This window comes from Melospiza georgiana, chromosome 5, assembly GCF_028018845.1.
Source record: "Melospiza georgiana isolate bMelGeo1 chromosome 5, bMelGeo1.pri, whole genome shotgun sequence".
Lineage (NCBI taxonomy): Eukaryota > Metazoa > Chordata > Aves > Passeriformes > Passerellidae > Melospiza > Melospiza georgiana.
Window position 1 is genome coordinate 39608207 of NC_080434.1, and position 24665 is coordinate 39632871.

The 24665-nt window shown below is 36.4% G+C and overlaps 1 long non-coding RNA gene across 1 annotated transcript in view; it reads left to right on the plus strand.

Annotated features, from left to right (window-relative positions):
- LOC131083902 (uncharacterized) overlaps nt 1-7230 on the plus strand; it is a 30494-nt gene extending 23264 nt beyond the window's left edge. The window contains exon 4 of the long non-coding RNA XR_009114491.1: nt 7038-7230. This is a non-coding gene — a long non-coding RNA (uncharacterized LOC131083902). The remainder of the gene's footprint in view (nt 1-7037) is intronic.
- The last annotated feature ends 17435 nt before the right edge of the window (nt 7231-24665 follow it).

The following is a 24665-nucleotide window of genomic DNA, read 5'->3' on the forward strand; positions in this document are numbered from 1 at the left end:
GTCTCTTGACATTTATTACACATGGAACTTTCCACATGTGGCAGAAATAGAAAACTATGTTTAGAACAAGCAATATGACTTCATGTCTGTTATGCCATATGTTTTTCCTCCTGCTGCTGTACCAGAGAAAACGGATGTGGAATAGCCTGACCTCATTCTGACCATGGTTGTGTTTGTAACTCCTTAGGGCTCTTACAGCCACATAAAGAATTATCATTTTGCTGCACCACAGAATAAATAAAATACACATCTATCACAAAACCTAGAAAAAGGAAGTACAGTTTTGCACCTGAATTTTGCATAAAATCTGTCATGAATACTCTGAAACATATAGTGCATCTTATTTAATTTCATTTTTTTTAAGTAACCATGAAGCTTTTGGACTTAGTATGAGTCATAGCATTATACATGTAATGCCTATGTTTTGAGTCACAAGTTGTACATGTACCAAGTAGGTCACGCAAAGAATTCTGTGCAAAGACAAAGGATAAACACATATAAATTTTAATTTGACATGGAGCTTGGTCTGTGGTCTGTGCTTCAGAAGTGAGGAATGAAAACCAGTGAAGGCCAGTTATTTTTTCAGTGCTCAGTTCACACTTTGACTCATTTAATTGTCTGCTGACAGCTCAGAAGCAGAAACACAAACCTGTGGTGTGAACTCCCTGGCTTGGGAGATGGGACTGATCTGACAAATGAGCTCTCCTAATTTGTTTTATGTTTTACTCACATCCTGAGATAGCTGTTGCTCTTTTAATCCACCTTAGGAGAAGAAAAGGCTAGGAAAAAATAATGAAGGGATCTAATTAAAAAAAATCTAGCTTTCCTACCTGTGCTGAGAAGTTCCAGTGACTGAGCATCCTACCTAGCTCTGTGCACAGAGGTGCCATCCAATTGAGATGTTCCATGGGCAGCGTACAAAAATCTGTATTTACAGGATTTTGTGGGACTTGTTTCTGCCTGTAATAGCAATTTAGCTTCATACTTTTAATGTAAGTGTCTTTTACTTACACTGAATTGGAGCTAACAAATTGCATCCTTTAAATTTAAAAAGTAAACACAAAATATTATGCTGCTATTTTTGGTGTAACCACCCCTACTTTTCCCATTTTGAAAGAGTCAATCACAGTCTATTTCACTTTCAAATTCCAATACGTGGAATATACTTTTTTTATCTTTTCTAAAACTAGAAATATTTTACCTTCTAATGAAGGAGGAATAATCCTTATTCCTCTCAAATATATTTCACTTAAATGTATTTCCATGAAACTCATTTGTATAGAAATTAATATTTGAGACAAATATGACAAAATGGTGTCTCTCCCAGAGAGATGTACAAAGAAGAGTATTGCAGGCTAAGTTTGCTTTTTCTTCAAAAGAATCTGAGATTGTTTTAGCACATTCACACTGAATTATATGGTTAAATGAGTTGCTGGTGCTCTTGCACTAGATAGGTACAATAGTACCTGTGTTTAGATACTACTCATAGTAATGGGTATGTAAGATTAATTGTGCCAATCCCATTAGTGCACTGTCTAGCTACAGCCAGATAATTCCTTTCTTTTAGAATTAATATGATCTCTGTTTCTCATAGTAGGTCAGGCATCATTTTCATTTCTTTTTCTATCCCTTTTCAGGCACTTATAAATAATGATGGCTCTCTTACATTTCAGAGTCCTATTGTAGTTTCAGCTGTCTTTTTTTTTTCTTTCTTCTTCAATGAGTTTGACTCCAGGAACTCTCTGTTCTTTGCCATTTCCCTTCAATTTTTGTTACTTAGCTTTTATTTAGCTTTGCACCTTGCCTCATCTTGCTGCTTTTCATTTTATTTGTAGTTCTGGATCAGTTCCTTCACTTACAGTCACAGTCTTTTCAGGATGTGGGACTTCTAAAAGCCTTTTTTTTTCTTCATGGTCTGCTAGCTGCAAATTTCTCTTCTTTAATAATCAGCTTGTTTTGTCATTTTGTCTATTGAACTCTGTCTTTTGTCCTACTTATACAACCTCTAATGGATCTACATAAGATTTGTTCTCATTTTATTTTCTCACCTGCCACTCTAGGATTGTGTTTGAGACTAAGGCAGGTAATGGGCTAAAGCCAAAGCTCATGACAGTCTAGACACATATGGCTGGTAGAATCCAAATTTCCCTGCATTTAGTAATCACAAACTGCCTAAAAATCCTTGCTTTCCATGTGGCAATTGGTGCCTGAACCCTCTGGGAAAGTCTCCCCAAGAGAAAGTGGGATATTTAGTAGCAGCCACTATAGCAAAGCTGTGTTCTCCTGACCTGCAGGAGTGGCATCTTGCTGGGCTGGTACTACAGAGCTGAGTAAACTTGAATTTGTCTATTGCCTTAAAGTCAGTGCCTTAGTGTGCACTTGTAAAATGGGCCAAAAATTTGTAGAATATATATTTATAAAATAAATTAAAATAGATTACAATATAACTCTATATTCTATATTCTATATTCTATTATGTATCATATATTCTATATTCTATATTCTATATAATATATAATATATTATACATTATACATTATACATTATACATTATACATTATATGTTATATATTATAATCATATACTATATAATTATATATTATATAAAATTATAATATAAATTTATAGAATTTATACCCTTTGTCTAAGGATAGTACCATATGAGGTGTCTTCTCTTCCCCTGTACATTGATTTTAACAGCCTCTGATCTACAGAGAATTACAAGAAAGTCTCCCTTCATTCCAGCCCTGGAACAGACACCAGCTAGAAATCTTACTCAACATGTTCTTTTACCACTTTTTTTTTCTTACTTTCTCCCCAATTCCTCTGCCTGTTTTTCTCAGCAGCTGTTCTGACACTGTCCTTGCTTTGCTCTTGTCTTTCTTTTCTTCCTCTCTTCTTTTTTAGAAAAAACTAAAAAACCCTTGTGTCACCTTTCCAGCCACCATATGGCAAGTATTAGGCTTAGATATGTAAAGTCTCTATGTTGTTTACAAGGATAAATGCTCCCAAGAGTTATGTAATTTCCAGGTGTTGTTGGGAGGAAAAATACTATAAATAATGGTGGGATGCACACGTATTTCTGCATAGATTCCCTTACCAGCAAAGTTTTAGAAAGTAATGAGCATGTTGTAGAAGATCAGTCTTTAAAAATGCAAAACACAAAGAACTGTAATCAACTTTGATGGCCTGATTAATAATTCAGTTAAACTGGAGGTTAAGAGATGAATCTATTGCTTCTCTTTAAAGACATGCAAAAGAAAGGGGGAAAAAAAAAAGAAATTTTAGAAATCAGTTGGGCGAAGTAAACAGAAAATACTCATTTCCAGCACATTTAGGAAAAGCTATTAGGATGAACCTTGGGCTGAAAAAGATAAAAAATAACTTAAAAGAGGGTTAGGGTAATATCTGAAAGGGGAAGATAAACTAACCAGCAAAGCCACTGCCTCATGGAGGTTAGCAACTGTTGGGGCTAAGTGAGCACTGTTAATGTTTAATCTGTTAGACCTGAAAAAGGACACTGGATCTTAAAAGCCTTGAGGTGGAGGTGAAATCTCCTTTGAATCTCCAGGGTGGAGATTCAAAGGAGATTTCTGGCAGTCCAACATTCTGGAGCAGTCGTTTAGTGATAGCAGGGAAAGACTTCCCACTGAACTTTAAGGTAGGTTTTGATGAGCCTTCCTCATCAGACACCCACTGCCCTCACTCCTTTAACACTTTTCCTGCATTTGTCCTCTGTGCAGTCAGGCTTTGAAGTTAAGATCTCAGACTTGCATATCGCAGTTTGTCCATCAGACTTCGAGTATTCTTCCTTTTCCTTTTAACACTTGAGAAAGAACAAAGTAGAAAGAAAAACTGAACACACCTCAGGGGTGCAATGAATACAAGTTAGGAAGGAATTTGTTGTCAACTGAAAGATAAATATATTGGAACAACCTAAGGCCCCAAACAAACTTGCTCAATGAGGCTTTAGAAAAGAGTTTACCATTGCTCATCTACTATGAGTGAGATGTTAGTGAGATGTTCCCAAGAGGTCAAAACAACACAAATACTTTACTGGCAACTTTAGAAAATCAAAGAACTTTGGCAAAAGGTTTATTGAAATATTCAATCAACACAAAACACTTCGAAAGCATTAACTTTGCCTATTCAATTTTAGTGAACTCTAAGACTGTTTGATTTAAAGTTACTCAAAAACTCTGATAAGTGGGAATTAGAAGAAGAGAGAGAGAAAAGCAGAAAGGATATAGAAAAGCAGACATATAGCTACCAACTCCTTTTCTGTTGTTTGTCTAACATTAAGTCCACAGCTGAACAATTCTATATCATGAAGGTTTGTATTCACAAGGACAGACATGGGCACTGAGCCCTATGCTGCTAGAATTCCATTATTACCATCTATGTTTCAGTCACTTTTCAAACTATGATGCAGATTAAGCACCTCTCCTTTTTGTTCCTGATGCCCACATAATAGGGTTTAGACCTCCCAGGAGCAAACTCAGAATTAACTCTGGAGGGTCAGCTGAGATATCCAAGGTCAGTGTACCTGTATCACCATGCAGTTTCTCAGTGATAATACGTTGCAATGGGTCACCGTGATATTTTCCGAAAAATCCCTTCCCCAGGATTTCTTCTCCTGGGAAGTTGCAAAGCCTCAGAGAAAAATGTAAATAATAATTATCTGATTTGCTTCTCCCATGTTTTGCTGCTTTGGAATGTGGTTTGGACATTGTTTGCCAACATTGTTTCATGTGAATTGTTTTTCCTTAATGACCAACCACCATCAGCTGTGTCAGACTCTGAGGAGTAACGAGATTTTATTATTCATTCTTGTTAAGCCTTCTGTCTGTATCCTTTCTCTTCCTTTAGGATAGTTATAGTATAGCATTGTCTAATATAAAATAAAATCATAAAATAATAAATCAGCCTTCTGAGAACATGAAGACAGATTCTCATATCTCACCTCATCCTGGGGAACCTCACAAAAACCACACTGATGTATCAAGCACATTTCTATATAGGACTTCACTGTGGGGTACCTGGTGTCTGGCTGTCCCGAAATAGTTTTGACAAGAATCCAGTACATGGCAAAACTGGCTCTTTAAATGAGGTTATCTAAAATGGATTTAACAATTCAAGACAGAAAAATATAAATTCTGCTATTAGAATTTCTCTCAATAGATATGAAAATTTTCCCACTATCTCTCTTCTTCTCTCCCTTGGTTCCTGGAGAAGGCAATTCCTACCTTAGGTCTTAACATGGTCTTACTCTTCCAGAGTAGAAAATGTTCTGTTTGAGCTGCATTCTGTACCCAGGCTTAGATCTAGCTCTTTTCCACAGGTGCACCTCATTTTCCTGACATCCACTGTTGCTTGTCCGTCAGCAGCTTCAGCAGCTTCCCTGTCATTCAGGCTTACAGCTCCTGTGTCAGTTTTGACACTCTCTTCCCTTTTTTGCAGGGCAAGTTGTCACTCCATCCTGTCACTATTTTCTAACTCTATCTTTAGCTTCTGGAACTTTTATTTGGGGTTTAGTTGCCTTTTGTCTCAAGCACTGTGGGTCTAATACCAGCTCTCATCCCTTGCAATTATCCCAGGAATATCTAGGGGACCCTGGCACTGTTTGGCATCCCTACGCTGCACATTTTAGTCTCCCACAGTTTTCAAATTTCATGTGTTTCAATGGAAGTTCTTACACTATGGCACTGAAAACTGGCAAAAGACAGAGGCAAAGTGACTCTTTACAGAATCTATTGAGCTGGCACAGTAAACCCGGGAAAGTTTTATTGTCCAAGAAGCCTGGGCAGGTGCAGTGCTCTCCCTGAATCACCCAAGTTAGTGTGCATCACTGGCCAGGTGACTTTTTTGTGGGCAACAAAATCCTTTGTAGGATCATCTGATCAATTCCTCTGACTAAAAAGACATTTGCCCTGTTCTCCAGTCTTGACTGAAACCATAGATTATTTGGGAGTTTTAAGTGTTTGTAAGACCTCAACCAGAAAAAAAAAAAAAAAGTATGTTTCATTGAGAACAGTTAAACATTATTTCTGGTACTTATGGTGGAGAAGTTCAGTGTCTGTGTTGTGCCTGTGCAAAGCTGCACCTAGCAGTGGGATGGGACAGTGGGATGCTGGCCTGCCTGGAAAAACAGAGGCCCTCTCATTTATTTCTACCACTATTATGATACTTGATCAGAAGTTGCTGTTCAGCTAGTGATTCTTGGTGTAATGCATCGACAGAATAAGGCTATTAACTATTGTTCCCTTCACAGTGAGATTTCATACCAGCCCTGTGACTGTGCCTCCCCAGCATCACAGCACCTCACACAATGTTGGCTGCTATGACACAGTCTGAAACTCAGAAACGCTAAACTTCTGTTTATTGTCTATTAAATTGTTTTAGAAACTTGACATGGACTGTAAGCTTTCCCAAAACTGACTGCCCTACATCTGTAAGGTGCAGCTCTCCAAAATTCACTTCATTTTGGTCTTAGAATACTAAATTACTGTTCATCCTTACTTGACTGATTTAAAAGGTTGAGAACTAAAAGATTATCGATGTTCTAGTTTTTTCCAATGTCTCTTCATTATTGCCTTTTTTCTTTCTTATCTCTCCTCTACTTAAAGTCTTAGTGTAATCCTCACCCTCTTCTACATGGGAAAAAATACAATGAGTTCCCTTGATAATAGTTAGTACAGGGCTCCATAAAGAGCTGGCACAAAACTAAAACAGCGGCAAAATTTTGAGTAAAAATATTGCATCATTTTTGGATAGAGAGTATATTTGTTGCAGAATGTATTGTGTATATATAAGGATACAGAATATATGTGTAGCATAATTATGGATGTGCCTCTCCCCTGATGAAACTTCCGTGAAGACGATTGAGATATTTATTATCAATAACTAAAGGTAATCTTCAGTTGAGATCCTTTTATTTTTTTTTTGTCCTCTCTTTATTTTTCTAATTTTTAATTTTTTTTTTTTGTTTGTTTCTCTGTGGATATAGGACTTTCATTCTTTTCTTCATTCATTTCTAGGGAGGATGACTTCTCTACTGGATGGTGAGAGATGGTGATGCACTAATAAAGACAATTAACAGTGTTCACAACAGTGAATCACTTTAAAATCAAGGAACTGTTTTCAAGATAAGGTGAACCCAGTCAGGAATGTGTTGATGGCTGTGAGGACTCCTGGAACCTGCGGTACTGGGGCTCAACAGTGACAGAATGATTGTCAGGTATCTCAGGGAACCTAAGCGTGGGTAATTTAAGGAATTCCATGCAGTTTCCTAAGTTAGGAATGAGAGCACATTTGGTACTCATGCATGGCAAATGAATACACCATGCATTTAAGGCTCTTGTACCTATATTTTTTGCATATGTGGTCTCTTCCCTGGAGTTTACTCAGGTGTTACAAATGCAGCTGCCCAAGTATCCTCTGAAACGATGGCAGCTAGAGCTGCCTGCCAAACAGAACATCTGTTTCCTGGGTGTTTTAGCTGAAAATGTTATTTTTATCTCTTTGTTTTTAATGTTTACCGCTAAAACTGTGTATTCATGGGGGAGAGATTAATATTAAAACCAGCACAATCCCATTTGCCGTGGCACTTTTTTTTTGGTGCATAGGAGACAGTGCTTGTTCCTTCCCTACTTGATTCCAGCCATTCTCCCGTGGCTTATCAGCTGCCACTCTCATGGAACAACCCCAGCTGAGCATGTTTAGAGAGGCACAGCACCAGCTCTTCACCAGCATGTCTCCCACAGCCTTATGTCATTATGTGTATTAATGAAAATACATGCTATTGTGTGTATGAATGAAAAGGCATGTAAGAAAACAGAAGTGAAGCAGAAATTATTAATGATACTGTGATATTAATTTCTGTTTCTCAAATTATATCTCATTGCCTGAGAGAAAATGTTTGGCTGGGTTTGCCTGTTTTTCAGGAGAAACATGGCAAATATTAAATTTACTACTAGCCTAGCTTTGCCTTGCGAACCGGAACCACAGAAAACAGGCTGTAACAGCAACAATTTGCTATGGCTTAGTTCTGTATTCCAGCAGAGCCTTGAAATTGGCCCTGATTTCTGTGTTCTTGGGTGGGATTTTTTTTTTCTGCTGCTCCAAATGAGAGTGAAGAATTCCTTCCTGTAGTTAAAATATGTTTTGGATGAGCAGGTGTTGATTCAGTCAAATTTGCAAGCTAATTTAACTTCCTGGGATTTCAACTGTTGAGGCACCAGGGGAAACATTTAAAAAGTGCTGGCAACAGTAAGCACCTATAGATCATTATTTCAGATTGTTGTTGTAGGAGGAAATGTGATGCAGTGTTTGGTTCATCAGCTAAAATTCCATTTTAAATCATCAGTCAGGCTCAAAGAGGTCAGACAGCACCCAGAAAAATCTCTTCTGAAACCCTTTAGTTCTCCAACTCCATAAAAGAATTGTTGGAAGCAAAAAACAGACCGTGCCAGATGAAAGTTGGTGTCCTGGCATAATTCCATCAGCTTAAGTGGAGTGATACTGATTTACACAAGCTGTGTCTGCCCTTAAGTCGATTGTTTAGAAGTCATCCAGCAGTATTTTCATACCTTTCAAGGGGAAGTTCAGATGGTCTCTAAAATCTGTGACACTTTAGTAACTGAAGTGTAAAGCTGCAAAAGAGTTACCAAGGCACTTTCTTTTTAAAAAAAAATTGCACTCCTAAGAAAAATCAAATGCTACATAATAGCTTTATAGCTAAAAATAGTTCTGTCCTGGTGATTTGGAAAGTTTAGGTGCTGTGTACGTAACTATTTGTATTCAGGGTGTGGTGGGCATTCTGCTATTAACAAAGAGCATTACTTCCCATGATGATAATGTAAAATGTGTCCTTGATCAGTTAATGACGTGAGATCAGGCAGTTCTGGATTTTCCACACTATTATTATTTATCATAGCAGCAGAAGAAAACCTTCTATGCTATTTCTAGATCAGAGTGATTTTAATATGCATGACCACTGAAGAGTTTCAGTCTTTCCAAGAGAGAGAAGAAAGGCTTGAATAAGTAATAAAACATTCCTATTTATTTTTATTTCTATTAATTAGCCCTTTTAGTAATTTTTTGATGCATGAAGTCTTTTTTGACACATAAAGTGGAATTATAGAAATGGTTTCCGAGTCCAGAAATTCTGCACGGGCAAACACGTGCAGACAGGTCTGTCTGTGTCTTCTACCTACCCAGAGCCATTGACTTATTGAAAAGGGGTACCACTATTCATGGTACCCATTTTCAATCCCCTTTTTTCTCCCTGGACAGGGCTCTTTGCCTGGACTAGGTGGCAGATGATGCTCTTCCTTTGGGTGGTGTCCCAGCATCTCATCTTCCCCTGGGAGAGCTGGACCACAGGAAGAAACAAAGCTTTGTGGATATCTTGATATGCTTCCCTTCGGAGGGATCTGCTCAGATAGAATTAAAAAGCAAAGTAATTACACTAGAATAAAATAGGTTTTATCCTTAGAATAGAGTATCCACATGGGGGAGTTCTATCAGCACAGCTATGGCACTGTAATTTTCCTGTTAAAGTGAAGCTGCTCAGATTCTCCCTCCAGCTAAACCCCAACATGACCTGTTACAACAAGTGGGAAGAAAGGGAATAAAGCAGCTTCATTGGGCCCTTCATCACCTCCCACATAACAACTTCAGATAAAAACTGTAAAAAACTGTAATTCTGGTGTGGATTAGAACAGCAATGAATGAAATAAAGTGAAACATAAAAGCTTTTTTTTTTTTTTTGGTTTTTTTTTGGGTTTTTTTGGTACATTATTGAAATGTTCTGTTAAACAAAATGAGCCTGACAAAAGACAGAATATGATGATACAGCACAGAACCACGCTCCATGGAGATGTCTAGGCAGTTCTGAACACCTGGACTAGTGTAATCAGTAGCTTATCTTATTAGTACATTGAAATGCATTTTTAAAGGCAGTATTTTGCCGTTCCTAAATATTTGATTTTAAAATTAAAAAGACTTTTGAGAGTTGAGAATAATAGATGAGGGTTGTTTTTTTTTTAAAAAAAATATGCAGTTTATTCACTTTGCTAACAGAATTTGTGTGACAGACAATAAATCATAATTTGAAATTCACTCAAGATATTAAATATAGGGCTCTGTCAAAGGTCTGAGTCATAATCCTTGGTCAGATTCTCTCTTGAAATTAATTTCTAATTAAGAAATTTAAAATACCCTTCTAATTTCATCTTATTATGGTAACATGTCAGCTTAGTAATTTGTTCTCTAAGGCTTTAAAATTGCATGTTATCAATGTGTATTATAGTGCCTTACTTCACTTTAATCTTGGTGGAATCTTGGTAGAATCTAGTGTCCTTCCAAAAGGATGTTGTTGGTAAAATCAGTTCCTTGGAGCACTTGTTTCTCTTGTTTGTTTACCTAAGTTGCTTTAAGCCATTCTGTTTTTCCTTGTGATACCATACTTTGCAGGAATACACAAATTGTGTAAAAGAGCTGTCAATTATTTGATCAAGGTAAGAGACGTTCTCAAGAAGACAGTTTATTAAAAAGGAATTGTTGATCAGTTTATCAAAGAGAGAGCTGACGTAGAAATGATGTGGGTGCAATGTAAGGGTTACCAATTCAGTATGTGTCATTTACAACTTCTTATAGCACAGTTTGTAAAGCTGCTGCTTCCTTGAACTTCAAGCTTGTCAGGGAAGGAGCCATTCTTTTATGGAATGGCTCTTTTTTTCCTTTTACTCTGTTAAGCAACCTGTGAGAACGTGGATGCTCAGAGATGCGAAAACGATTAAAATGCCGCTAATTAGTTTGACAAAGTAAGAGATTTAAGTGTGAAAAACCTCTAAGAGATCTATTAATGTTGTAAAAATTAGAAAGGGAGTGAATAAGCCCGTGCTTGTGCAGTAGAGAGCATACCTCAAAGCACTGATGGCGGCTTCCTCCTTGCAGTAGGGTCACCAAGAAGTTACTGCAAGAGACAAAGCAGAGAAGTGAACTGGCTTTTATTTCCAAATCTTGCACCTCTCCAAAGCATTCTGTTGTCCTTTAGCAGCATCCCACCTGCAAAAGACATGGCCAGCTCCAAAGCCTGTGGCTCAGGGATGACATCAGTGGGGAAGCAGGGTAGGAGAAGGCTTTCCACCTTTGAGGTGTTGCCAGCAGCAAGCAGCGTGTTCCCCAAGCACAGCTGGCCAGACAAGGCCAGTATGAGCAGCAGGCTTTAAAATGACTGAAGGAAAAGGGTTCAAACATTTCAGCTGATCTGTTATGGAGTGCAGATTGTTGTCGTGGTGTTGTGGACAAGGTGAGAGATGAGAAATTAATTCCAAGTTCTCAGAAGGCTGATATATTACATTATGATGTTATATTATATTAAAAGAAATGCTATACTAAAACTATACTAAAGAAGATAAATGAGACATCAGAAGGCTAGACAAGAATGAATAATAAAAACCCATGACAGATTCAGAGAGCCCGACACAGCTGGACTGAGATTGGTGATTAATTAAAAACAATTCACATGGAACCAATCCAAGATGCACCTGTTGGTGAGCAACCTCCAGACCACATTCCAAGCAAACAGATAATTACTGTTTACATTTCTTTTCTGAGGCTTCTCAGGAGAAGAAATCCTGGCAAAGGGATTTTTCAGAAAATATCGTGGTGACACAGATAGGTAAAAAAGACGATTCCTTATGTTTCCCTCAGCAAGAATCTCAGGCTTACGAGTCTCTGTGAATGTTAAAGAATTAGATTGTGTAGTCTGAATATATGACTGCCTAGCCAACCTTAATTTTTACCATTTTATGCAACACATCCAGACTCCCTTAGACATCCAGAGCACTATTTTCCTCAGAGGAATGCTCATTCCTAGAAGGAATGGGAAGACACAAAGGGTAATACATAAGTTCTCAATGTCTTTATAAAAATGTTTATAAGCTTTGACTTTGTCACAAAGCTCTTTAAAGAGATTGGGTTTGTTCAGCAGATATCATTTTAGTAAAATATGTGTTTTCAATGTTGGTTGTGTCCTTTCTGGGGTAGCGTATCTGAAGCAATGATAGTTTTATCAATGTAAGAATTCATTATTTTCAAGAAGATAACCTCAAAACATGGAATTCAGCAAAACTAAATAGTGCTAGACTATCTGCTTGTACTTTTAAGGTAAGAAAATCAAAACTATGTTTCATGCCTCATTGTGGATGGCAATTTGATGGATTATGCTACATAAATGCATTATTTTATCAGTGGAATCTTATCAATGTATATTGATTAATCAAGTAGTTATATTTGATGCATAGTTTGACGTATATGTGTAAAGTATAGTTAGCTTAAGGGGATTTTTTGGAGCTTTTTAGCAATTACCTGCTCTGGTAGAACAAAGCTTAGTTATTCACTGCAATAGGAATAGCTGCAGTGAGCTCTCAGATCAGTCGCTGCATATAATCACCTAAAGACACAACAATAATAAAAACATATTTTCCAAATAGTTATTTGGCAAGTGACTGTGCATGACTGTATTCCCAGCTGAAAAAAGGGAATGGCTTGGATTTAGCACTTTCAACTTGGATTTAGCTTAATACAAACACAAACTTCACTCTGAAGTGAACACTGGTTATTAAAAATAAATAAATCTGGAACAAACATGCTCCAGTAAAGAAGATTGGCATGAGAGTAGCACCTACGCTATATTAAATAAACATCCTGTAATCACATAATTTATTGGCTCATTCCATATATAAATATACACTTAAAAATATATACATATATATATATACATGTGTGTGTGTATATATAGGAAATAATTAATCAGAAGGTTTCCTTTTCTTAGCATCACAGAAATATATTTTAAAAACATTGAGATGCAAAATAAATATGTGGGAAAAAAACAGAATTAGATTTACCTAGCCTTAAAGAGCCATCATCCAAGAAAGGATTGTATGAAATTTTAATACCTACACAAGCTACCAATAATCTTTTTTTTGAGAGGCAGAATGTGGCACTATTTCTAGATAACAATCCACTCCTTTTCTTCTCTCAGTGGCATGGATACCACTCAAATGCAACCACAAAATGCATCTGTATTTTGCTTCTAATCAGCAGATCTGAGTGTAATTATGTATTTTGCAGGTGAGGTGTTAATGGTAATATGGCCCATCAGCTGTGTGCTGCCACTTGAATTGGTCCACTGGAAAATCTTGAGACAAACAACATTGAATTAGGCTCACAGCCACGAGCAGCTGTGCTAAGTACCACTGGCACTGCCTCAGATGTGCAATTCTCAGAGTGAGCCTACTGCTAGCTGCTTTTAAAATGTGTTTATGGTGGTGACAAAAACTTTCCATCATCAATTCTTCTTGGACCTCTCTGTCTCTTAGCTGAAAAATTACAGCTGCCTACAAGGGGAGGGATGCTCAGTCCTATTAATTTTCATTGGATGAAAAGGATCTTTTTTCCTTCAGGCTAAAGGTTTAACCTTTATGAGTTTCATGAGTAAGAAAAGGCAGCCAGATTTTTATTATATGGGGTAGAGCTGCACATTTGTTCAAAATAATCAGCACTGGGCAATTTACTGCGTATCGATCCAAAACAAACCTGATTACCCATATGAGCTGTTTCCTTCTCAAGCCTACATTTGGCATAGGAAAACAAACTTGTTTAATCATCAGTTTTCAAATGCTTACCATGTGTGTCACCACAGCCTGATATAAGGTTTGAGATCAATGAAAAGGACACTGTCTGGGCAAGTGCATCAACAGATTTTTGTAGGATACTCTCCCCCCAGCAACAACTTCCCAAGTATTTAGAAGTTATTTCTGAGTACACAAACATTTCCATGGGTACCCTGTCAAGCCCAGCAGCCTAAAGAGGAAAGAACCAACAACACCTTTACAGAGGTGTCTTTGCAGCTGTTATAAAATTAAAGGCCATAGAGGTTTTTTAAATTTGTAGAACAGTGCTGGTAGATTGCTTCTGACTGGAAGTGGAGGGTCTGCCAACCTTCACTGAATTGGAGAGTGGAAAACATACTATGAGGATCTTTTTGGAAAGAATTGCTAAACCAAGCTGATCATTGAAGGGAGAAGAGAAAAAAGGAAATAAGACAAGGAACAGCATTTACGTTTTATTTTGGAATTCTCTTTTCTTTACAAAAGCCAAAATATTGTATAATCTGTCTTTCAACTTGTTCCTCTGTTGAGGATGCGCATAGTTTACGCATGCCAACAGTCTCTTTCTAAGTGCTTTTAATCTCTGGTTGTTAAAGAAGCCTTTCTTTCTCTATTTCTTTTCTCTGAAGGATGAAAAGACTTAATATCTGACAGCCTTGAACTGAGGAGGATGCAGTATTACCTGTCGAGACTCTAGCAGAACACAAAAAAATTCCAAATTCTGTTAATTCATTCATTGAGTATTATTCACCACCAATTCATTGGTGGTGCAGCAGAAGTTATAAAAGATGAAAATTCTGCTGAGCAGCTGCTAGGTGTTTAAAAACTACAAAAGGGAAAAGTAAGAGTTATGATATCAAAGTTATGCTCTTCCCCATTTGTCTGTGCTCTTAAAACTTGGAATGAATCGTAATAAAAGAAACTCATAATAAAAGAAAAATTATAAATTTTGATTCTAAGACTCAAAAAAGGCATTTGGAAGTGAAGGAATCCCACTAATGGCTTAGTAAACTCATCTAGCATGCATGTTGTAATGTTGAAGGGATTGCTGGACTCTGGTCGTTTCAAATGCGTCTTATACACATTTAATTCACTAATATGTCTTTGTATTGATAGAGATAGTGCCACTGGCTGAATGAGAGCTCTTAGTAGAGTATTCAAGTGAGAGCTATCATCATACACAAGAATATGATTTCTCTATTGTTTTCATTTTTATGTGTGTGATAGTGCAGGGAGTGAAAAAGAGAACGTGGAACCGAGGCTAGTCCAGCAGTGATATTCTCCTCAAGCACAATTTTAAGACTTAATTAAACTATTCTTTTCTACACAACATAAAAAAAAAAAAAAAAAAAAAAAAACAAAAAAAAAAACCCCAAAAAAAAAAATCCCCAAAAAACCCAAAACAAAATATGGAATCTGTGATGTAGTTTCGGTAAGCAGAAATTAAACGTTAAGACTCCTTCTGTACCCCTGATCTTTTAGTACTAACTTACACTTAGTAGATCAAACAATAATCAGCTCTATAGCAATGGTGCAGGATTCTTCTTGTGTTTACCTGGATAACATGAGCTAGTTCCATACAAAATCATAGTAATTTGTCTTTCATTGCTGGTTTAAGATGTACAGAAACATTCCTCAGGCATTTCCTCTTGGAGGAATATGGTGCTTCATAGCCTTGTTTTTTCTCCTTCTAAGGAAGACGGGAATAAAGTAGATAAGAGCCAGTCTGGTCTAATTCTGTGTATTTTCAGAGGACTTAGCAACATTACACAGTTCTGAGTGAAAGAAATCTTTCCTGTATGCTTTTAACTAATACAATTTCTCTCTGTTTTATAAAGAGAAACAGGCAAATTTTATTCTAGGTATATTAATTTCTACTTCTCCTTTTGTTATAATTTGGATTTTCTATATTGTTTTGCATCAGTTCTGGTGGGAATTTTTTCTGTCTCTGCATTTTAAATGTAGACTCATCTATATAATTTTTTATCAGTGATCTCTTCAGGTCAATGTGATTAAAATTATTTAACCAAAATATGAAAGTAGCCTTTAGTAGTTATTCCTCAAAATTTTATTTTTTAAATTTCCATCTGTGGTTGATAAAAATTCCTTTTCAAGTGAAGAGCTATTCTGAATCTTTCCCATAATGTTTACAGCCCACTTATCCTCTTCCTCATTTCTCTTTTATTATTAACAACATCAACCAACGATATGTAAAATAACTCATGTGACATTTTGGAAATACACAGAAGAATAACAGGAAACATCCTGTGCAAAGTCAGTTGTGATGGTACAGGAGGAACTCAGCCTCTGTGTGGTACTGTTTATTCTGCCATTTCAGAATGACCCTTAGCAGAGTTGGTAAGGGCATAACCTGCATGGACAGCTGTTCTTTTAAGATTTGGGGGTTTCATTGCTGGTTTTATTTGCTTTGGAGGTCCTTTTGTTAGTTTTTAGTCTTTTCAGTTGGTTCTTCTGTTTCAAGAGGAAAGAGACACCACAATGAGAAGTAGTAACCAGAGTAAGGCCTTTGGATTCTTGGCTACACAGTAATGAAAGGTGTCTTACATAACTCTACTTCTGCATGTTCTTCTAAAACTCAGCCTTCCTTTCACAACAGCAATAGGAAGGTTTCTGTCTCATCTTGTGGCTAAAGGAGTTCTGCAGCACTGTGCTGCTTAAAGGAGGAGTTTGTCTTGGAAGGGAGGTGGGGATTTTAACTTGCATTATTCAGAGGTTGGCATCACCATTTTGCACCTAAAACTATTGTCACTATTCTAAAGGTCATTAAAAGATGGAATGTGTTTTAGAAATTAGTTACAAACAAAGTGCATTTTAGAGAATTGCTACAAAAGAAGAGGAAAGACTGTATCAAGTGCCTTTCAACAAAAGATTTTTAAAAATCCATCCCTTTGGCCGACTCAAAAGCATTGAGAGATTATTTAGATGCAGTATCTATATGAATGTTTTGATGCTAAGACACTATTGAGTACTAAGAGTCTTTAATGGCTTTTCAGCAGTAGTGGGAAAAGGGATAATAAGAGAAGGACTAAAACATTAACACACAACCTACAATTAGAATTGATTAATGTTTAAAATGGAAAGGATATTTTTTATTATATGAGGTGGCAGATTCTCTTTCATATCAGGGTGGTTTCAAATTCCTCTGAGGTGATATTTGCTTTTGAAATGCACTTTTCAGGAAGGTTGATAAGGATTTGGGACAGGCATTACTGGTTATTGTTAATGATCTATAGAGTTTAGCCCTATTTCTTTCGCTGTCCTGCTTGCCTTTAAACTTCACTCTTCACTTTAGACTCACTTATGAAATACTATTCATGGTTTTGTCTTATTTTTTGAAGTATTTATTTTTTCAGCCATATTAGGACCAAAGATAGCCTTCTTATTTCACATGATTTTATGTTCTCTGATTTGGCTGTTTTGAAAGCAAGATGCTGGGGAATACTTTTCTCTCTTTTCTCATATTGGCTGGTAGAAAGTAGGTGTTTAAAAAACTCACTCTTCCCAAGACAGTGTTAATGCAAACCCAGATTTGCTAACCCAAGAGACTTGAGTTCAGGGTATCAGAAGAAATAAGTTAGATTCTTTTTGGAAGTGAGTCTGTAAACTTATGAAACTGTCTAACCTCTAGGAGATGGGAGAAGAAAAAAACAAACAAACAAACAAAAAGCTGTTTTGGATTTGAAGGAAAAAAATAAGCAAATACCTATAGAAACAGACACAGTTTTATACGTGTCCCAGATTAAAAAGACATAGAAGAGACCATTTTAACTATGTTTCCTCCTTCAATTGTGAAGGCAAAAAAAAAAAAAATCTTCCACGACTTATACATTTATATATATACTATTTATACATTTACTACATCTTAAAAGATGGTTGTGGTGCTGTTCAGGCTCCTGAGTGTACCAGGATCCTGGCTGAGTGCCACCAAGGGACATTGAGGCACCTGGATGTGGTGGGAACAGGAAGGTGTGCAGGTGGAGGAGTGTGGTGGGCTCCTCACAGTTTTCCTATTCGTATAACATCTGAAACTTTTGAAAAGAGATGGGGGAGAGAAACACAGCATAGTGGAAAATCTGCATCTGAATGTATTATAATTAGTGCTGTGCATCAGATATGTGTTTGTATACTTGAATTGGTTGGGAAAAGGTTTCTAATGAAAAAGAGACTATTTTATCCCAGTAGAGATGAGAAGCAGTGAGATAATGCAGTTTACAGTAGATAAGGGTGAAGTTTTCTTTTATCTCTCCAGTCTCTACCTGTCTCTATGTTGTTCTCACACAGGATTGTATGTCTGCTAACCTGAGGACATCTATCAGGCTGTTTCAGCAGGAGAAAGTATGACTTAACTGTGTTATCTTGGGGAAAATGTGTTTGCAAGAGAGAGACTTCTGGCAAGAACATTTACTTCCTTAAAGCTGCATGGGAGTTATCCCTCCCTCATAGAGAAAAATGCTTTACAATATCACCACTTGAAATTATCCCCGGGCAGACATGCCACACAACGAATGCAACACAATGAAATGGCTTCCCTGATCCAGTCATTTGCAAATTCATAAACTTTAAACTACAGCAAGAAGTTTTGTTTTGCAGCTTTTCTTAATATGATGCAGAACACCTTTAAAAAATATTAATGGAAAATGTGCAGTGTCCTTTCTTTTGCTCTAATCCTCTGTATTACCTGTACAAAGAACAAGGATTTGCACGCCCCCTCCCCGCCTTTTTTTTCGGGCTTATCTATGCTGCAGTCCTACTGTCATTGTTTGATTCTGCTTAAATCCCTCTGTACCTAAAGGTACAGCCTTATCAATTGAAAAGCTAATGCTATATAAGAAGTGAAAAGAACACAGAAAGGTTTCCTAGCAACTACTGTGAATCCCTCTAAAGTAAGTCAGTTAAAACCATGTAGTACGTGCAAGGGGTGTAAATTAGGGAGCTAAGCTGATCCTCAGATTTACAGATGCCCACTATAAAGTACAATAAAACCCCTAATAGAAGGTGAATTGCTCAAGAAGAAAATCACATCAGTCTTGACAGCTTTATCATTATTTAAATGATCCAGCTTAAATTCTACTGCATAGTTAGTATGGCTGAGTGTCAGAGCTGCATCAAGGGTTTACAAAGCAGAGTTAATGGCATTGCTTGGTGCTGCTGCTGTGATTATGCCTTTTAGAGCTCCTTCTAAAAAACAACCAGCAAATGTAAACAAACAGACCCAGGTCTAAGGGGCAGTTGCAGGAGAGTCATTCTAAGGTGCAATTATACAAACTCTTGTCTGTGAAAGAGGGTCTCTGTTGCTCTGTTCTACTTTTGCACACCATTAATTAAATTGGACTTTTTAGGTTGCTGAAATCTGTTCAGCACAGTGTGGGGAGGCTAACAACTCTCTGTCTGCACTCACACTGCTCTCTTGCACTCTTCCATTTCTTCACTCAACACTTTTCTATTGCAGATGGTTTTTTAATGAGTGTGACAGTGTTCACAGGGGTTTTCAGATTGGGGAAGAGATGAGGATCTGACTCCATGTTTCAGAAGGCTTGATTTATTATTTTATGATATATATTACATTAAAACTATACTAAAAGAATAGAAGAAAAGGCTTCCATCAGAAGGCTGGCTAAGAATAGAATAGCAAAGAATGACAACAAGGACTCTGTCTCAGACAGAGAGTCCGAGCCAGCTCACTGTGATTGGCCATTAATTAGAAACAACTCTATGAGACCAATCACAGATGCACCTGTTGCATTCCACAGCAGCAGATAATCAATGTTTGCATTTTGTTCCTGAGGCCTCCCAGCTTCTCAGGAGGAAAAATCCTAAGGAAAGGATTTTTCATATAAGTTGTCTGTGACAAATGGACTTGTTGGACTGGGATTATTTAGGGAATCAAGCTAAAGCCCTCCATTTCAAAAAAACAATATCTTCATTTCTGCAGAATGCTCACTTAACACTTAGCTTGTTTACATAAAATTTGAAAAGTTTTCACAAAAATGTTTGTGGCTCACACAATTAATTTTTTATAAGGTATTCAAGTCAATTGGCGGGTTGCATTTTAAATCAGATAGTGCTATACCTTTTCATTCAGCCAAAATATTTTTAGTTTACATTTAATCTGAAACACTTAGTTTACACTTAACTTTAGTTTACACTTAATCTGAAACAACTAATAATATGCATAAGAGAAAATGTGGACCTGCACAAACTAATTTTGATATTTTAAAAATTTCACACTACTGGTGAAATTCCTCCCTTATTTCTGAGAGATTTATAGCACTGAATTAGTTCTTCCAAATCTTCAGAAACAACAAATAATAGAGGAATACAGTGAAGTATATTTACAAGCTAGGGTACTCTCAAACCATGTTTCCCCCTTGTTCCCTAGTAAAAAAATGTACCTTCTAGTAAAAAGAAAAGAGAGGATGGGCTTGAAGAGCCACCTATAACCTCAGCCTAATAAAATTGCATCTAGGGAATGCCATTTGGAAACCACATTTGTTTATGGTGGTTTTCTTTTTGTTGTTTAAGTCACCAGCCCTGAAATGAGGCTGACATGTGAAAAAAAGGCCCAAATCTCAGCCCTTTTACAAGAGTAACACACATGTGAGTGTTCCAGTTCTTATTATAATAGCTTTAGTCTTTGGTTTCTTCCATTTTGTGGATTTTGATGAAGAAACCTGAAAAGTTCCAGAACAAACTCCAGTACTTACCCAATGCCTGTTCCTCCCTGGCATCTCTGATCTGAAAAATCAGGTTGAAACAGCCGACAGACTGACTTTTCTACATAACTGTGTTATTTCTGCTTCTCATTTTGATTTCTAGCAGGGAGGGAAAGACACAAATGTAATGAAACACAAAAAAAAAAAAAACAAAAAAAAAAACAAACAAAAAACAAAACAACCAACCAACAAAACAAATTAAAATCCAAAAGAGGAACACCAGCACTCCAAATACCAAGCAAGTTTAAAGTTGTTTTGAATTCTGGCAGCAGTCTGAGAAGTCTTTTATTGTTGGGGTGTTCATTCATCCATTTTGTGGTGTGGAGAGTGGGCAGAATTTCATAACCCTTCTGGAGGGCAGGCATGAAAATTGTGAGGGAGCAGCTTTTGACATGTTCTTCTTCATTACCCTCTGCAACCTCACTTAGCAAGCATTGCACCTTTAATAGCACTGTGGTGGAAATATTAATTCATTCAGTAGATTGAAGAAGATTCAGCACCCCCAGGTCCTTTTCATCGGGCAGCTTTCACAGGGAAGCAGCCCAGTGAATGCTGCTTGGGGGCATTGCTTGCTTTCATCTTCATGGCATAAGAAATAGACTCATCAACCACTAAGATTTGTCACCACAGTGCTGGAGAGGAGGCCTTCCAATTGTTGGTGGAATTTAATTTTTACCCTCTCTATAATTAAATTGCCACTCTTGGAGATTTGTGCTAAGTGTAGGGGAATAATTTAGGCACACAATGTAATAACACTTCCAGATGGTATGTTCATGAGTCTGGTTTCTAATGGTTTAATTAATTATTCTACTCTTTCATAACATATGAACCATCATTATCCACCACAGTGCCCTTAACCTGAGCCAGAGTCTGGATACTTGCTCCTTGCTTTTCTTGGTTATTTGCATGCTTGCCCAAATCAAGGAATAATTGTCAAGCAAAACCAATAAATAACTGGGAAATATCTGAGTGTAAATATCTCTTTATTACTGCCCACTGTGGAAATTATAGGAATGCCATGGATGGGTTTGGTTCATTATCAGGATCTGAATTTTTGTTGCTCTGTCTGATAATCTGATACCAGCAGCAACACTGCAGCCATGAGAGAAAGCAAACTTTACCCTCTGGCTTTTATGAAATAGGCTGAAATAAATTATGTGTGGGTATTTTCTGCAACTGCTTTCTCTGTGAGTGACTCTGTGTTCCCATTCTGCGTGGTTTGCAAAAAAATCATCTTTTAAAAGAAAGAAGTGCAGTATCTGTAAATCTGTAATTGACATGGGATGTTTATTTCAGTTTATCTAAAATTTATATATGAGTGAGAATAAATATTGCTTATCTACTCTGCAGGTGTGTATATGCACATAGTATTTATATTTCACTGTTTGCCAGGTCATTTATTTATTTTTGGCAGTTGGTATTTTTTAGGATAGTATGCATCTCAACTTTCATGAAATCTGCTTCCTTCAGGTAATGTCTTAAGTTTTTAAAATGTCCTGGGCACTTTCTCAGAAACACCCCTAGCTGTCAAATTCTGAAACTTATTTTCTTCAAGATCTTGTGCCCACAATTATTAATATATCCATGAATTTTGGAAATAGTACAAGACATTTTAGTGATATCTAAATGTTCACAGGGTAGAAAAACTATAGAACTTTACAGATCATTAGACAGAAAGCTGCATAGGTAATGAAACTGCTCATCTGGACTTGAAACTATTTGCCTTATATTTATGGAAATAAATTCTGACAGTTACCTAAAATTCACTTTACCAGGCTTCCTCTTATATCATCACTTAGGAGCACAATACTTGGATACATTCAGGACTAAAAAAAAAAAAAAAATGGAAAAAGTTTTTTTGCTTTGTCTTGTTTCTGTTGAGCCATCACAGAACTCTCTGCATGACATAGCAGTTCATTCAGTGCAACTCACAGTCATACATGAAGCAATTCCCTGTACATTAGATTTATAATCTCTTTAATCCTTTCTTCTCAGCGCTCCTGTTCTTCAATTAGTGCCTTTTCACACACATTTCTCTAATCTTAATCTTATTTCAACTTCCTGTACCCTGGGAATTGCAGGATCTATTCAGCATTTTTTGAAGCTGATTGTAGATAAAAGCTGGTTTGCTTTTTCTGAGGAAAAAAGAAAATCTAGTGCTATGCCCAGCTGTGGTGATAATAAATTTGTGTGCATCAGGCACCTTTTGGAATGCTCCTGTATTTGGTTTCCTGAAAAATGACATGATATTTCTACTATCAGGAATGCAAAATAGCAAAATTAAGGAAAAATGTGGTTGATGCTCTTCCTTGCACATCACATTGCACCTCACTTCTCATGAGATTTGTATTATCGGCACTGTTGGTAATATAAAGAAAAGAAAGACCATGTTTGCTTTTAAATCTTTTCTTTTTCTTCTTTCAAATAGGAAAAGAGTCCACTCAGAATAAAAGTATATATAACTGAGAAGGAGGGAAACATCAAATTTTACAGTATTATCTCACAAAACTCTTACAGTCCTGCTGCACAGTTAAACTATCACAAGAAAAGACGTGGGATGTTCTTTAAAGGCAAAATTCTCTCTGTACAAGGCAATGCATCACCAAAGTGCTACTTAAACCCTGAAAAAAGTGAGCCTCAAGTAGTTTGTAGACCATCACACAACGATGGATTTCGCTCTAAGAAATATCAAGTAGTACTTTTCAATCTGAGTCAATGCTCTGAGAAGCACAATAGAGTGAAAATACATTTGATTTATAAATCTGTGCGTGTATAGGGCTTATATAAATAGAAATATAAGTAAATATACATGGATATAGACAAACACAAAATATTAAAATGGATTTAGTAAAGTGTTACTGAAGTAACACTTTATTAAATACATTTTAAAATTTTGTATTAATGTATTTAATATATATAATATTTTTATTTATTAATGTATTTAAATTTTGGTATTTATATATTTAATATTTTGTATTAATTTGTATAATGCATTTTAATATTTTGTATTAATTGTAATAAAATGCATTTAATAAAGTGTTACTGAAGTAACAGTCATATCTCAGGACGTATTTCTTCTTCTTTTTGTGAGAAACTGCAAATCCAAGCACTTAAGAGAAACAAATATCTTGGAAATATGGGCATAATTTCACTGTACCAACTGTAAAAAATTAATAATATTGCTTTTGTTTAATATGGTACCTAAGTATTACAATGCATTAATGTCATGCAACTATTTTGAAAGGACTTAGTGATTTGGGCATGAAAAGACCAAAATTGCAGGAAAAGGGCCCTCAAAATTACTTGGCCTCTGATAATGAAGTCCTTGGTGTGCAAAAAAGCAGAATATCAGATATAAGCCTATTATACTAGTCACCTGCTTTGCAGTAGGAACTTGCTGCTAGCCATAAAAAAATAGTAGTGTTCACACTGCTCAAGCTTAATTCCATCAGATTTGTTGAAGCTTGAGTCCTTAATAAAAGACATTTTTTTCAAGAAAGCAAACTTATCTCTTCCCCCTTCAGGGTTTTCTCCTCTTATCCTTTCCTGGTGAAACTCTGCTAAAGTAAAAAAAACAGGACCACAACTGTCTGCTATCTTATGAAAGTTTAAATTTTTACCATGACATTGTTTTCCAGAGATGACTGATACAGATATTAAACAGAATGTCAGCTTCCAAGGATGCTCAAAAAGATGTAAAATGGGTTCTGTAATACTGACTGAATTAATGCATTAACACTTTGACCTTACCTTCCATAAATTCATAAAGGGCAACAGAAAACAAAGCAAGCACAACAAAAAATCAACAAGCCAACTGAAAATATTTACATCTGACCTCAAAGATCAATAAATCAGAATTTCTACTTCACTAGTCCTGGTGGAAAATTGTCATTTTTCCTTAGGCTGAGAAAAGATATCCTATGTTTTATACTGCATGTGCTTCATTTTGTTTATATTTTTTTTCTTTTGACTGTGTAATTTCTACATAAATCACCATAAAAAACCAGATGTGGAAATCTTCATTTCTGAGGTTTGAGAAAGAGAAAGTAAATAACCTTCCACAGTATATTGCGGATATTGATGTTAGCAGTGATTAAATCCATGCAAAGTTGCTCAAGACTAAAAGAATAGCAAATGGCCATCGATTTACAGCCTACACCCTGATTTTGTTCTCCATCCTTGGCAATAAGAGTTTATGTAGAAAAATATATGGATATATGCATCTTTATTCATGTGCACAAAAGGTACTAGC